Source organism: Syngnathus floridae, chromosome 1 (assembly GCF_059516105.1).
Source record: "Syngnathus floridae isolate MCC-2025c chromosome 1, RoL_Sflo_1.0, whole genome shotgun sequence".
Classification (NCBI taxonomy): Eukaryota; Metazoa; Chordata; class Actinopteri; order Syngnathiformes; family Syngnathidae; genus Syngnathus; species Syngnathus floridae.
This window is the reverse complement of record NC_142413.1, coordinates 16,605,471-16,621,045: the sequence shown is the minus strand read 5'-3', so window position 1 is coordinate 16,621,045 and position 15,575 is coordinate 16,605,471. Positions and strand designations below refer to the sequence as shown.

Genomic DNA, 15,575 nt, shown 5'->3' with positions numbered 1-15,575 from the left:
TGCAATAAGTGCCATTTAGTGGCCATCGGATTGACTCTGAGTCGCATCAACATTATGCACTTTGCTACTATTCCATGACGCATGCGCACAATTAGAAATGGGTAGCAAACCGACAGGTAGCAAGCCAGACGAACTGACCGGAAGTGATGGAAATGCAGAGTTTAAGTAGCAGAGTTAACGAGCTGGTGTGGTAATGAGCAGCAGATGCGGGCAATCAGTGCTAATCACTGCATAACAGGACAGAAGGGGCAGGAGCAGAGAAAGAGAACTGTCCGAGGTGCTGATGGCGCAGACACGTGACAAACTGTGCTTTGCGCTAGACTTGGGCTGGGCATGGAAATAGGGCCCATAAAGTTACCTGCCAATCGTCTTGTAATAAACTGTAATCAATTGAACTCCATATATGACAGTGCTGCTTCAGGCTAAAGTTAGTCTTGTTATGCTAACATCAATTCATTAGTTTGTGTGTTCCTGTTATGTCTCAATTAAGCAGGGATTTTTGACCAAGAAGCAAGTTGGAATATGTTTTCGCACTGACTCAAGTTTGAGTTTGAGTGACTGCGTGAAATATGGAGGAAAATGTAGCATTTTAGACCACTCTCTCTCTCTCTCTCACACACACACACACACACACACACACACACACACACACACACACACACACACACACACACACACACACACACACACACACACACGCACACACGCGCGTGCACGCGCACACACACACACACACACACACACACACACACACAGAACAGTACATATAGTGCATTGATAATTTTGCCTACGGCAAGATAAAAGAAAATAAAGTACAGGGTAAAGTGGTGTATAAACTATTGTATTTTTGTATATGTTTTCATTGTTTGATTTGGATTTTGGCATCAATGAATTTTCTTTTTATTTTAACAGTTAGTGATATGTCAAAATATGAATATATATGCAAAATATGACTTACTTGATTAAATACACCTTACAAATTATAAATACAATGTGACTCAAACTAGACGATATTCTTTGAGGTTTCATTGACTAAAACAGGCTTTACACTGCCACATATAGAAATGAGATTAATATACAAAGTATTGAAAGATTAAAACCCAAGATTGTAAAAAATGCCAAATAATACATTAAACATCTCATCTAATTTGCTCATTGTATACTTTATAACAATCACATTTGTACACTGTGGTGAGTGAATGAAGCAAAGAAAAATAATCTTCTGTTAGAAATTAAGATGATCATTCCAAGTGGGGCCTGACATTTAAGAAAGTGCATTTTATAGTGCTGTCCTGTCAAATAAGGGGGCTAATAGTTTTAATTGAAAGTGAAGTGACTTTCGGTACTTTTTATTTGTGACGTTATCATTATAAGTTTTAGGTTGTTTTCACATCCTTTGTCTGAGGACTCAAAGACTTGATTAAACAGCTATGATAACACTGTGCAAGGCATTCATTAAATTCACCTCGCATTATAGTATGTCTCTGTATGTTTATATCCAGCGCATAATAAGATGACAGAAGCACAGAGAAGGTTACATTTCTCACATAAGGTGCATGAATCCATCTCTCTCCGGGTATGTCCTCACTTTTATCACACAAACGCTCCCTACTGACATTTTTCCAATAATTTCACAGAACATTTTAAAAGCATTCCAAAAAGAGTGTGCAGCCATAAATCCAATTTAAACCTGAAAGCTAAAAGGGAGGGGGGGTTAAACAGAAAGGAGACAACACGGACTTGAGTAGCCTGGTGGAGTGTGTCTGCAATTTAACTCTGAACAAGCGTAACAACACACTTGCAAGAGCAACAAAATAATATTGAAGTGACCGCCACGAAAGCCCCAGCTTTAGTTGGCCAAACTGCCTGCAATCAGCGTGAAACTTGGCTCACATACAAACTGGCTGAAGCATGGTTCGAACTGAAGGCAAATCAACTTTCCACACTTGCATATGTCTTGTGATCCACACAACCACAGACACACACAAGGATTCCCAAGCCAGTTTGGAAAATGGCTCACATCCGGGTTAGAGAACAGGCAAGTCATGAATGGCTTGGACTGTTTAAAAAGTGGTTACCAGGTGACAGAATGCCATTAATAGGGTGATTGCAGGACTCCTCTCTGGGCCATCATCATGAGATGCTCTTCTTTGTTATTTCCTAGCCATGGATAATAAATACTCATAAACCTAATGACGCCTGATTACAGCGGCAATCTTTGGCTCATTAGGCTGATTAGCTGCAACTGTGCGGCTGCTGGATGTGTAAAAATACACTCCTGCTGCGCTGTCTGTGTATGTTGGGACTTAATTGACAGATTTACTGCACCTCCAACGGCTGGAAGTTTAACACGTCTCCGTGGTTTCATAAGTAAGCAAGCTTTCGTCAACTCGAATGTGGTGAAAAAGCACTTAAACCTTCAAGCGGTGGTGGTGTAGGCATGTCATTTTACTTGCACTCATTGTTGGTGAGGAATGTCCTTCAATGTCAATGTGAGTGTTATGTGTCCACAGACAAATCAACAGAACAGGTGGAGTCACTGACCCCAATAATTTAGTGCATTACTCTGGATGCTTCGAGACGCTGAAGAAAATGCCCATTTTTCCCCAAATCACACCTCGGCCCCTCCTTTTTATTACACGTATGTGACCTCTGCAGGGCCCTGTTGAGCAGGGCTGGGGAAGAAGGGGGTGGGGTTACAGCAAATAGGGGTCGTACCAATGACACTGTGCATTGCTCGCATCAAGCATAAGACTGAGAGTCAGCAGGGAAGGGGAAACATCCTGATTTGAAAAATTATACCCAGAGTCTGCAGGCGACACATATATGGAGTAAATTGTTGATATAGTTCTGTTAACTATGAAAATTGTTCAAAATGCTTATTGATGAGTCACAACTTACCTGGGAGAACTTTTGGACTGATGATTGACAGAAATTGAAAAATTAGCCTTGAATATCAATCACAAAGGAGGTGCGTTTTCTTGGTTTTTTAAACAAGATTAAAACAGTGTTACGTTTAATCCAAAAGACAAACTGTCTCCTTATTTTATGTCTCTGGTAGGTGTGGCTCCTGGGGATGGCCTTCGAAAGGTGACAGCTAGTTTAATGTCAAACGGGCATTCACCAGCCACACCTGGCAACAACAACGACCCTTTGTAACCACACCCTCAAGTGACATGGGGTGGGACTCAACACCTAAAGTTTGAAACGGTTGAATTAAACTTTATTTTAAACGTCTTCTAACACCAAGAAGAATCTGCCACTTTATATTTCAGTTTTGGCGACTATGTGACCTGGATGCTCGGTTGTGCTCTTTGGCTGCTTTGTTTCTTCCAGCACAGTGTGTCTTGGATCAGTGCAGGCTACAATAAGGGCATTCTGCAATTCAGTACTCTCGGACTTGGAAAGGTGGTTATTACACAACACCATATTGTATTAATCTCCTGACACCATTCAATTCCCCAAGAGCTGTGGGCAAGATAGGCAATGATGTCCCTCTGATTGCATTTCATAGTTCTGCAAAGAAGGAAATTTCCACTTGAAGCAAGGAAGGACTCACCTCAAAACAAATAAACAAAGAACATGACTGACAACTTTAATAAACATGCCGTTTAGCATTAAAAAATGTACATTTACATAAATGGATTTTGATAAATGATGTATAAATCACATCATACCGCAGTTTCTGTGTAGCACAGGAAGTGATCAATTAAAATATGTCGGAAGAACAAAGGCAATTTTATTTCTACAGTATTATATGATTGATATTTTACATTCCGATGAATGACACTATTTCGATATAATGTCAGATTATTGTTATTATTTTTAATCTGGGTCAAATCAGGTCAGGGTACGAGGAAGAAATTGTGACTGAGCATTTTTATAATGCACTTTTCCTAGTCGGCAGCAGATATTCTCTCACTTAGTGTGTGTGTGTGTGTGTGTGTGTGTGTGTGTGTGTGTGTGTGTGTGTGCATGTGTGTATGATTGTGTGTGTGTGTATAAATATACAACAAACTTTGCAAATTTTTCTCTTATGACTGATCGCAACAAATTATTTGCATGAATTGTGCCTTCCCAAAAAAGTCAGGAAATGAGAGTTCCCACCACTTAGCATCTCACACTGACACACACATGCAGTCTAATAAAATAGCCTAAAATTGACAGTATGATGTGTTTCTTGTCACGTTTTGGCACGGAGACTGATTTTGAGTTGCAAGTTAATTGGACACTGCAAATTTATCCGTATCTCGTCAGCACTGCTTGCAGAAACACCTGTTACACTTCAGTAAACAAAACAAAAAATTAAAGTTCACCATATAAAAGTCATCCAAGACAGATTTTCTAGACTTCATTTATCAAATCAATTTTTGATAACGTCTAAAATAAAGTCAGTCTCTTTTACTTAAATTTGAATTATGCATGTTGTATAGGTCCCTCCATGAGCTTTATGCTCCTAGCAGGGTCACTCTTGGTAAATACGTAGGTCCTATGTTAAGGATCAGACAATGTACGATGGCCATACCCTGTCTAATGAGTACCGTATTTTTCGGACTATAAGTCGCTCCGGAATATACGTCGCATCAGCCATAAAATACACAATAAAGTGTACAAAAAAAACATACATAAGTCGCTCCGGAGTACACGTCGCATTTTGGGAGAAATTTATTCTACAAAATCCAACACCAAGAACAGACATGAACGAGCAACAACAGGCTAAACGATACGGTATGCTAACATGACATAAACACAAGCGAGAAGCTGAGAACGGGCCTGGTGTAACAATAACAGTTATTCAAATAACTATAACATAAATAACACCTTGATCAAACGATCTGTGTCACTCCAAATCATTAAAGCCATCGATCTAGTTGATCCTTCTTTATGTAAAGAAGTCCGACGTCAGCAGCGCGTTGCAGTTCAGAATTTTCTACGGGCCCATATAACAATATACAAACTATGTATGAAATAACAATAATATAAACAACAATTTTATCGAACCATTCGTGTCACTCCAAATCAATAAATCCATCAAAATCTTTGTGTTCCGTGTCACTTAGGGAGAAAAAAAAAAAAAAAAAAAAACAGCTGGTGACGCCGGAAGGCTACGTGCGCCGTGAACGTCAGACTAGATATATCAAATAAATGTAATATGAACAATATAACAATTTTATCGAACCATCTGTGTCACTCCAAATCAACAGATTCATCAGAATCTTCGCCTTCTGTGTCACTTGAAGAAAAAAAAAAAAAACAGCTGTTGACACCGGAACTACGTGCGCTGTTGACGTCAGACTAGATATATTAAATAAATGTAATATAAACAATAATTCTAACAAACCATCTGTGTCACCCCAAATCATTAAATCCACCGGAATATTCATCCTTTATTTAAAAAAAAAAAAAAAAAACACCTGTCGATTCCAGACCTACGTGCGCACTGACGTCGTCAGCCTCGTTGTCAGTTGGCGGCTCCAATTATTCCACAGATCTATGTATATAACTATATTGTAGCATTGCCAAAGTACCAGACAAGACATGAGTTTGATAACCGGCTCTTTATTTCACAAATCAAGAGCGCAACATGTGAGCCAACACGTGCAAGTGCCTTGGATCGCTCTTTCTGTGTGAAAATAATAATAAGTATATAATAATAGTGAGTAAAGTGTTAATGATCAAGTAAAATTTTGTGAAAAAATTCACATATAAGTCGCTCCTGAGTATAAGTCGCCCCCCCACCCAAAGTATGAAAAAAAAAAACGCGACTTATAGTCCGAAAAATACGGTACTATAAATAGACACTGTTTTCCTTTGCCCGGACGTGGGTCACAGGGGCCCTTGTCTGGAACCAGGCCTGGAGGTGGGGCTTGTTGGCGAGCGACTTATGGCCTGGCCTGCACCTACGGTGCCTGGCCGAGCTCATCCCAATAGGGCAACGTGTGCACCACATTCCATTGGCTCACCACCTGTGGGAGGGGCCAAAAGGGTCAGGTGCAGTGTGAGCTGGGCGGCGGCCAAAAACAGAGACGTTGGCGGTCCAATCATCTGGCTCTGGGGATGTGGAAGAGCAACCACAAAATACAAACCAATTTCTCTCTGGAATGAGGCAACCCGTTTGCTTGATCAGATATTCTGGTTAGAAAGGGGTTATTTTTCAGGGTTGTAAAAACCAGAATGAGAGCATATTTACATGTTTACATGGCCGTCGGCTTTTAGAAGGGTTACTGAGTTCACGTAAACGTAGTCGGTGTGGTTAATGAAAACATTTCGGTGACTACAGTGCATTTCATGTTACTTGTGTGTTGAGGAGGAGGCGTATTGTTTTCATATGGCAGGAAAGTGAATAAGGGAAATCAACATTAATCTCGGACCCTAAGGCTTTATTTTCCCATGGAGACGGCATATCTAATTAGGCTAGCATGTTGCCTCTTCCAGCACAGCTGCACTCAGAGATTAAACAGACAGTGGCTGCCAGCTGTTACACCGATTTGCTAGCATGGACTAATCGAGTGGGGCCCATGTCACTCGTCCTCATCATAATATGTATATCATCAGATGATGAGGTTAATCAATAGGACTGGAACAGAGGACCTGATTTCAATGTAAATATTCCAAAATGTAAAAGATTCAATTGAATTGTGTGTAAACGAAGTGCTTTGTTTCTTTAAGTGGTTCTGCTGTGTTTATGAAAATGAAATTTTGCTGTTCAACAAGGTGCACACAGTCACAGTTTATGGTCTGTTGATTGATGCAAATGTAGGTAATTGTGATTACCAAACGATGCATGTTATCATTGACTTTTCTGAACGTAATGTTACAACAGCCAAAATAGATTGAGAAAAAAAACTTCTTACAAAAAGTGATGCTCGATCAGACAACTTTTTCTTATCAATTCTCATGTGCTATTACTGCTACAAGTTTTACATTTCTTGCATAAGTTTCAGCATTTATGAAAATAACATTTTGTAGGAATGCCTCTTTTGATTGCCACTCATGCTGATGAAATCTATTTGGAATACAAATTGAGAAACGTTCCATTTCCAAAATGTCCAATAATCACCACACGTATCTATTCATCCCATTCTCTTCACCAGCTAACCTCACTGGACTCATGGTTTATCCCAACTGCCTTTGGGTGAGAGGCAGGGCACACCCTGGACAGGGACATCTCCAGGATTTATTTTCACCTGAGGCTGAAGGGGGGCTTGACCAATATGTAGGGAGGCTGAGAAAGTAATTCTATAATATCAAATAAATGCTACAGTGGCTTGACACAGAAAAACACCCATAAAATCATGCCTAAGAACAATTTTAGTGTCATCAGCATAACCCGCATGATCTACGAGTGTGGGAGGAATCATAGGACCAAAAGATGACCCACACAACAAGTACTGTATACATGCAAAACCCTTTATTTGAACCCCGAACCTTAGAACTATGACGGAAGTGCTGCCCATTTGGTCACTGTGCCGTATTACCGTGTGTAATTGAAGTTTATTTCTACACTGATTTATAAAAGTTACATTTCTTTCAAAAAGCTTTGGAATAATGAGACATTGTCTTTTCTGTCATTTTAGCACGTCTAAAACTGCTCTTGAAAGAATGCACCCTAATATCTCTATCCAAACATTTATCCATTTTCAGTATTATAATCTGTAGTATTGCGCTCGGTTCTGTTCAGGCTCACAGGGATCTGGATTTTATCCAAGAAGACTAACTACAGTGGAATTGGACACCAGCCAATAACAAGGCACACCGGAACAGACAAACATTCACATTCAAGTTCACAGTGTCACACAGTGAGAACTCACTGCCTGAATAAATTGAGGTGAGTGAACCACTAAACCATCAGTGACTTTATATCCAAGCATAAAATACTAATTAGTTGACTCAAACCACTGCATTCCTCTGCACACTAACCCATCGCTTGACAAACCATCATGTACAATCCAGCTACTATACAGTGCTGTCAGACAAAATAATCTCCTCTGCAAAGAATTTAACTCCGTACCTCCTAGCACAGTGCGACGATGCAATTTAATGCCTCCTGTGATAACTGAATGGAAGAAACTCTTGAAACGTCACAGCTTATAATAAGCTTGTCAGCTTATCATATTAGGGATGTGAGCTTATAACATTAGCATTTAAATGTTCTCGCATGTACAGTAATGTGATTGGGGAGTGTTGCCATTTCTGCACTGACACTGAAGAGATGAACAGAGTTGATGATTCTGTTGTGATGCTGCGTTCAGGGTCGTTGGTTGATGATTCAAAAAAATGCAATGATTTGTGGGCTTGATTAGATTAACTGCAACTAGATGTAGCATATCTCCATGTGCTAGGTGTGGGAAGCAGGAGTTACATTCTATTGAGGTCTTAATACAATTTTACATAAGAAGCATGTTAATAATGTATTGTAAATATTGTGTGTGGTTGTGTGTTTTTGGAAGTGCTCTTGTAGCTATGCCATTTAATTAAGGATTTCATTGCATTTATATTCGGTGTGGTGCTGTATGATACAAATTTTAATTTGTTTCTCAAAACACTCGTATCTCCCATTTTAAGCCCCTTGAAAACGGAAATGCCATTACATTAATCCAAGTCTCCGTTAGGCGTTGAACAAAGAAAATGGTTCAATGTGATCAAGGAAAATAGCATTCTATTATTAAGTACTTGTTAAAATTGCAATAATACTTAATTTTTCCACAATGGATGAACAATATATTGACAGTATTATGGTATTGTATATGTGTTGCTTCACCGTTTGGGTTCAGACACCCAATTATAATTTGGGTTCAGATACTCAATTATTACACTGTTACTATTAGTGTTAATAATTACCACAAAATACAAAAAAAAAAGACGACAGAAAGTCTTGTGCAAATATCGTAAAAATATTGACTCCACATCGTGGCTTTTCACCTATCGCAGAAGGTCTTGGAACCAATTATCAGTAATAGACGAGGATCACTGTATATGAAATATATTTTGCTCAAGGAATTAGTTAGTCTGGCAGAAGTTTTTAAGTGGGAATGGCAAACATTTCGTTAGCATACTTGGATATTATTTTGTACATTGTTTTCCAAAAACCTATGTTCTTTCATTAAGTATTTTACATTTTTTCTCCTATCTTGATAGTATAAATGTACGAAACCCCAGCATGATGTGGGGATGGACAGATAATATTAAACAAAACTAATTATAGTCATTGGTACCGAACAATCATATCCTGCACATTAAAGTATTAATGCTGGAGATTTAAATAGGCCTATCCATTAAAAGACACAATATTTCATTCTATCAACAAGGAGGAAATAAGTTTAATAGTCCTTTATGTCAGTGAGGAAATGGGCAGCGGTAGAGGTACAGCAATTAATAACTGAAGTTGCTTTACTCTCATAATAGCACTTGTAAACGCTGTTTACACACTTAACAGCTGACGGCACTTCAAAAGTACAAAGCATTATGAGATGCTTGGATAATAATAATACTACAGTAGTGTAGTACCACAATTATGTATTGCACCATACATTATTAAATGTTAAATGCGTGATGGTAATGATTGTTGGGGTGAGACTATAGCAGACCCCTTGTGCTAATGAGACAACGACATTTTTTTTTGTGCCTACGGATTCTCCCAAAAGTCTTCTGTTCTCTATTTGGGTCATTCGCAACACTCATTAATTTGTTGAGCGCACAATTAAGATGAAAAATCACATACTTGGTATAATTTAAAAATCATTGTTATTGGAGCACATTAATCTCCTGTTTCTTTAAAGTGTTAATTTAATGTCCCTGTTCTGTCTAAAAGTTATTTCTGGTGGAATTGCACAGTAAATACTACTTAGGGTACAGTTTAACGTAATGAGTATACAATAGCATGCAATATGCAAAAACAGATACACAGGTATTTTTTTTTCTGCTATCAAGATAGTTTTTTTCCCAATTGGTCTGAACTAAGTATTTTCCTTTTACAGCACATTTTATGCAGTTTATGCTTTTGCTCCCTTTTGTCCCAACGTAATCTCACTGTGACCAAAGGCTGTTTTGCTCGTTAAATTCAAGGCAATGGCTTGAGCTCATACTGAGATCGAAAGGTTTGTTTTCATATTTCTCACAGCGGTGTTTGATTTCATTACATCTCGCAAAAATAAGCTCTCTAACCCATCTGAGAAATTGGACCTCCAACAGAGTGATCAACCAATGGGAAGAATGAATACTGCATGAATCTTTTTTTGCGCATTTAAGAAAACATTTGTAATAAATATTAATGATAAAAAAAATCTGAGTAGGGCTGATTAAATTATACATGGATCAATGGGGTTAGTCAATCATCAATAATTAAAAAAGGACAAAACATACCTCTTCCTCCAACATGACTAAATAGAGCCGATCGCATAATGAGTTACTGAGAACCTGTCCTGCCTCGTGCATGTGCTCTTACAACCTAGCATATAGTCCTGCAAACCAATCATAAGTATGCAGACAGATGAAGAAGTATAGTATTTTATGAATCTGGGGTAAATGATACAATACGTTACAATACAATTGACTGCTAACTTGTATTGAAATATTGATTGAGAGTTTTACTTTTGTTTGAGCTGACACCTCATCTCATCTAATCTAAAAATCAAATTTTGTACAATGTCCCTCCTCTGTGTACGTTAGTGCCCAGTAGGAGGAGAACAGAGGTGCAATGAGGGACAGAAACATTTTTAGAGAAATACCTTGTTGTCATCTTTTGGAGATCTAATTTGGTGACACAGATATTTTACACAGGGATGGATCAATACATTTCATGGATGGGCGAACATGAGATTATCCTGGATGATACCTATCAATATGCTGCCTTTGATTTGGCAGCCTACAACAGCGCTGTTCAGTTTTTCACTAATTTGTACTTTCCCAACTTTTTTTATGGCATTTAATGTTCACTGTGCATTGAGTAAATTTATTGTGGACTGTTTTCAGCATTTTTGGCCGTAACGTTCCTTGGCAGAGACTATTCTTTTTGTCCACTTTGCCGGCAGCATGTTTTCAACAGCCACGTTTTATTCAGGAGAATATCAGTGCTGTTAGACTTTCTATGCCTGTCTACAATGCCAAGCAAACGTAAGGAGCTTTGCTTCCATCGTGGAGCCAAATAGGAATGAGGAGATACAATATGAATGGGGATAAGAGCAGCCGCTAAAATGTAGCAAAGTTAAATGAGAGTTGTCTAAATAGGATAGGAGAATTGAAACAATCATCCTGTACGTGTTTTTCTCCAATGGTCGAACTATTGGCTGTTAGGAAACTACAGCTGCCTGGTAACTTCCACACTTGTGGCAAATGTGAATGACGTCATCTTCGGGTGTATCTCAACATCTTTGATCCTTTCACCTTCATGCTGGTAAATGGAGACTTTGATCTTCTACGTACTGCTTCTAATGTGTCAATAAAAGAGGATATGACTGGAAATGGACTGAAATTAAGATTTTACATTGTCATTTATGATTATGTTGTCTTTGACATAAATCTTTTTTTTCTACAACTCAACAACTCAAGTTGTATTAAAATATGGGCCCACCTGTTCTTTTGAAACTTGGATAGATTGAGTATGATTTGATGTGTCGCTCAATGTTCTTTGATTTTCAAAATTTCACAATGTCGGAAATGTTTTCATGGTTTTGTGTCATTCGAGACAATAACCTGCACACTCGAATCTCCGGTAAGCTGCAGTGACCTTGCAACAGGAGCCCTGTAGCGCTCAAATGCTTTATCGGCATGAAGCAATCACGTGTATTCAAAACCAAATGATAGACAGGAAATATTAAAGCTCAATGACATTTACCTTTATTATGCTCCCGCTTCTTATGCATTCTGGGATTTAAGTTAAACCTCCAGGTTATATCAGTCTGTCTCTCTCTGAGTCAGCATGGTCTCTCTGCAGCAAATTCACCAGGTTCACCTGTACACTCTTATCCATAGGCGCGGATAGGCACAGGGAGGGTACTTTCATCAGGACCAGTGGGATGGGCATGGAGCATGCATAGTGTATATTGTACTGCAATTGCTGTTGTGTTTAGGTTCCATCAAAAATGTGAGAATTCATACCTCTGTTAGAATTTTACTCAACCTTCTTTATAACGATCTCCATATCTGCAAGTTTACCGTATGTCTCAAGCCCAAAAAATCATGGTAATATTTGACAACTGGCATTCAGTGGATAATAAAACAATTGAGTCACCTGGACTGGCAAAGAAAAAAAGACTAAGAATGTGTTTAGTCAGGTGTTGAACCCCATGGTGATTAGACAACACAGTGACATGGTGGCTGTGTCTGTGGGAAGCCATCCAGAACTAACAATAAGTCAGATCTTGATAGGCCAATTAGCCCTCAGAGTTCCCATGTAAAACCTTTCATGAGGATCCTGTGATTGGAGGCCATTATGGACAGAGAACTTCGCCCGGGTGAGCCGTTGCCTCCTCAGTGGGATTCTTCTTCCGTGTCCAGTCAAGCTTGCACATGTGACAAGCACACCAAAGTTCAGACAGTACCTCTACCGGAAACCAATTACAGCTCTTAAATCAAATTGTCATTGACCATTAGAGCAGGCATCTGTGGTTGATTGATTCCACTTCAAATCATAATTATAGACAGAATCTGACCATTAGACAAGATTTGTGACGGTCATCAAGAACTGAATCTTGGTACTGTAACTCAAAAATGACTTTGAAATGGTCCAAATTCCACAAACCACACACACAACTCTCTTTCACACGCACGCAACACACACACACACGTTAGAATCTTTAGGTAGGATGCTTTAGTAACAACAATTAGCATGCTTAAATAAATGATAAATCCAATGTAGTTACAATCAAACTCAAATATTCTCCCTCTCTTGGTACGGTTCAGTTGATACTCTGGTTTGGAAAGTTGTAAACGTACTCCGAAGGCCTTAATACTATGCGACCATGCTCAAAATCATTATCATGGCATACCACGCAGAATTTACTTACACTATTGATGTTAAGGACTAATCACTATTCATGCAGTGGTTTTGTGAATGCAAATGTTAATAAGAGTGTGTGTGCAGCAGGTCAATGGCACTCTTATGAAACTGAATCACTCACAATTGTGATGTGTAGAACTTTATTGGTGTATATGTGTTTTGGCCGCGCATTGTGGCTTCAACTGACTACACACTTCCCTGAGCACAGCAGGAGAGACTGTGGTCCTTGAAATCCCATGCGTCTTCCCATACTCCAATTCAAGGATAGAGTCACTTTCACATTCAGAGGTGAGCATAAACTCCAGCTGCTATATTTTTTTAATTAATTTATTTATTTATTTATTGGAAACAAAAAAGTAAGTGTTTTCCTTTTTTGATATTTTTGCTCTCCAGAGGCCCAGATTTCTAAAGAATACTTGGAGTAACATCCTCAAAGCACCATATTTCCAGTGAGGATTAAATACTTGCATTTGAATTTGGTAGAAAATGAAAGACTGCCTTGCCTGCATCAAAGAGCATCCTTGTCATTATTAACTGTTGGGGTAGGAATATGCAGCATGACAAAAGCGAACATTGTCTTGTGCTTTCTTTTTGAAGGTGTCCTCCTCCTCTTTCCTGTCAAGCTGCTTATATCTTAAGACCCTGAAAGGGCATTCATGTTACTGTACTAATTGGAGCTTTGTAGAAGTCGATGGTTTATTTGCACTGCAGGAAACAAGCTCATCATTTGTTAGCAAAACTGTTTTAGATGTTTTTTTGTTTTTTGTTTTTTTTTGAAGCAGTGACATTCAAACAACACATGTGTACGCTATAGTTTAACCCATTCCCACAATTAAGCTTTCAACTGTAAAGTGCAAAACATACACACATGGGGCAGTGGTTCTAACGTAATAACTTAACTCACAAAGCTTAATTTTTAGTCATAAGTCTGGTGAAATTAATGACAAAAGGTAGTGTTTTTGTAGCATGTTATGCATTCCTAAATATTGTGTTGCAGAAAACGTGGTTTATTTTACAATATTATGACAGCATGAAACTGAATTATGAATCCCAACCTGTCTATGTGAATACATTAAGATTGGTCATTGTATTACCCTGGCTGAATTGTTAATTCTTTATTTGGGCAGCAGAAGCTCAGTCTGTAAGGACTTGGACTTTGTATTCAGAGGACAGATTTGAGTCCCATAAGACAAAAATGTTTAAAATGTTGGTGAGATACTAGTCTGCTTGCTACCTTTTGTCAAACTGACCTTGTGCAAGCATTATTCCCACCAGCCCATCTCAACGGGTGCAGTACTCTTTGCATATTTTTGCACCTCGGTTAATTCCAGCAATCACATTACACCAGCCATGCCACAACTTAGACCTACTTTTAGCTGGTCTTAATTCTGGAGTCCAATTTCTGTCACCAAATAGACAGGTTCGCCCCAGGCGTGTAATAGGAACCGAAATGTCTGCCAAATTTCCAAACATGGTAAACTAGATTTGCCCTGGCACAAAAAAAAAAGTGTTTTATGCTGAGCACGCACGCAGTTGTCTAGGAAAATATTTCTTCTCATACTATGCCTGTATGTTTGTAAAGTTGAATCAAAAGTCAACAAATGCGCAAACTAAATCAGTTATAGAAGCCTGTGGTTTTCGTTGTTGTTTGGAATCAAAGAATGTTCTTGAAATAATAGGTATCGATTAAACTAAAAATGTATTTTTAAGGGGAGCTGTGTCAGGACTCACCCGATGAGAGTATTCCTGCATCTTACATTGAAAGTGATGCTCAAATTTCTAATCCATTTCACTTATTTGATCTGTTTCCAGAAATGAAGACATATAGAGCGTTTCCTGTGGAGCGTATCCCTTGTTTGAGGCACTGTACATGCCGTCTTCCAAAGTGTCCAACAATATTTGATAGATCACTCTGTAATAATTTTGGTATAGCATGAAAATTGCAGACATTCAGCTTAAGCGATATCTGAGGGCTTTGATTTTCTGTGTGGGGTATCACCCTCTGCAATTCCTTCACTCCCCAAAAGCTGACAGAAATGGATAGGCTCTATTACCGTAGGTTGAGGTGGCCTGTGGCTGTGCTGTAACCGGTGTAATTAATCCATATACTAGGTCTATCCCGAGGTGCTATCCTTTGTGCAGCTGCTGTCATACAAGCACGCCCTGACTTTAAAAAGATTGTTCCAAGTAATGGATACAGATCTTAGGAGAAGACGATGTGGACAGGACAGTCCTCAGCAGCCCTTTTGTATTCTTGGGAAAAATTCTGATGATGCATGTGACCGATATGTTTCCCATTAGCACACATGGAGTGTTTTATCAGTCAATCTTGTCTGTCTTTTTTTACATGGTTTGAAGAATCCAATAGTGGATACGTAAAAAGGTAGAAGGAGTGTTTCAACACATTTCATTGACACCTCTTTCTCAGTGGAGAAGCATGACCCTTTGATGAACACCAGCATTACAACTGGGTTTAACCACTAAGGTTCATTAACAATTTAAATATCTAACCTGAACAATATTATTGAGACATGGATGTAATTTTAGTATTTAGAATTGGGGAGATGTTTCTGTATTT

The 15,575-nt window shown here is 38.7% G+C and overlaps 1 long non-coding RNA gene across 1 annotated transcript; it reads left to right on the top strand.

The window, feature by feature from the left end:
- The first annotated feature begins 2,226 nt into the window (after positions 1-2,226).
- On the top strand, positions 2,227-14,612 carry LOC148404322 (uncharacterized). Its single transcript, XR_015860809.1, has 4 exons — positions 2,227-2,370; positions 7,682-7,828; positions 13,206-13,285; positions 13,391-14,612. It is a non-coding gene; the product is annotated as an uncharacterized LOC148404322 (long non-coding RNA).
- The last annotated feature ends 963 nt before the right edge of the window (positions 14,613-15,575 follow it).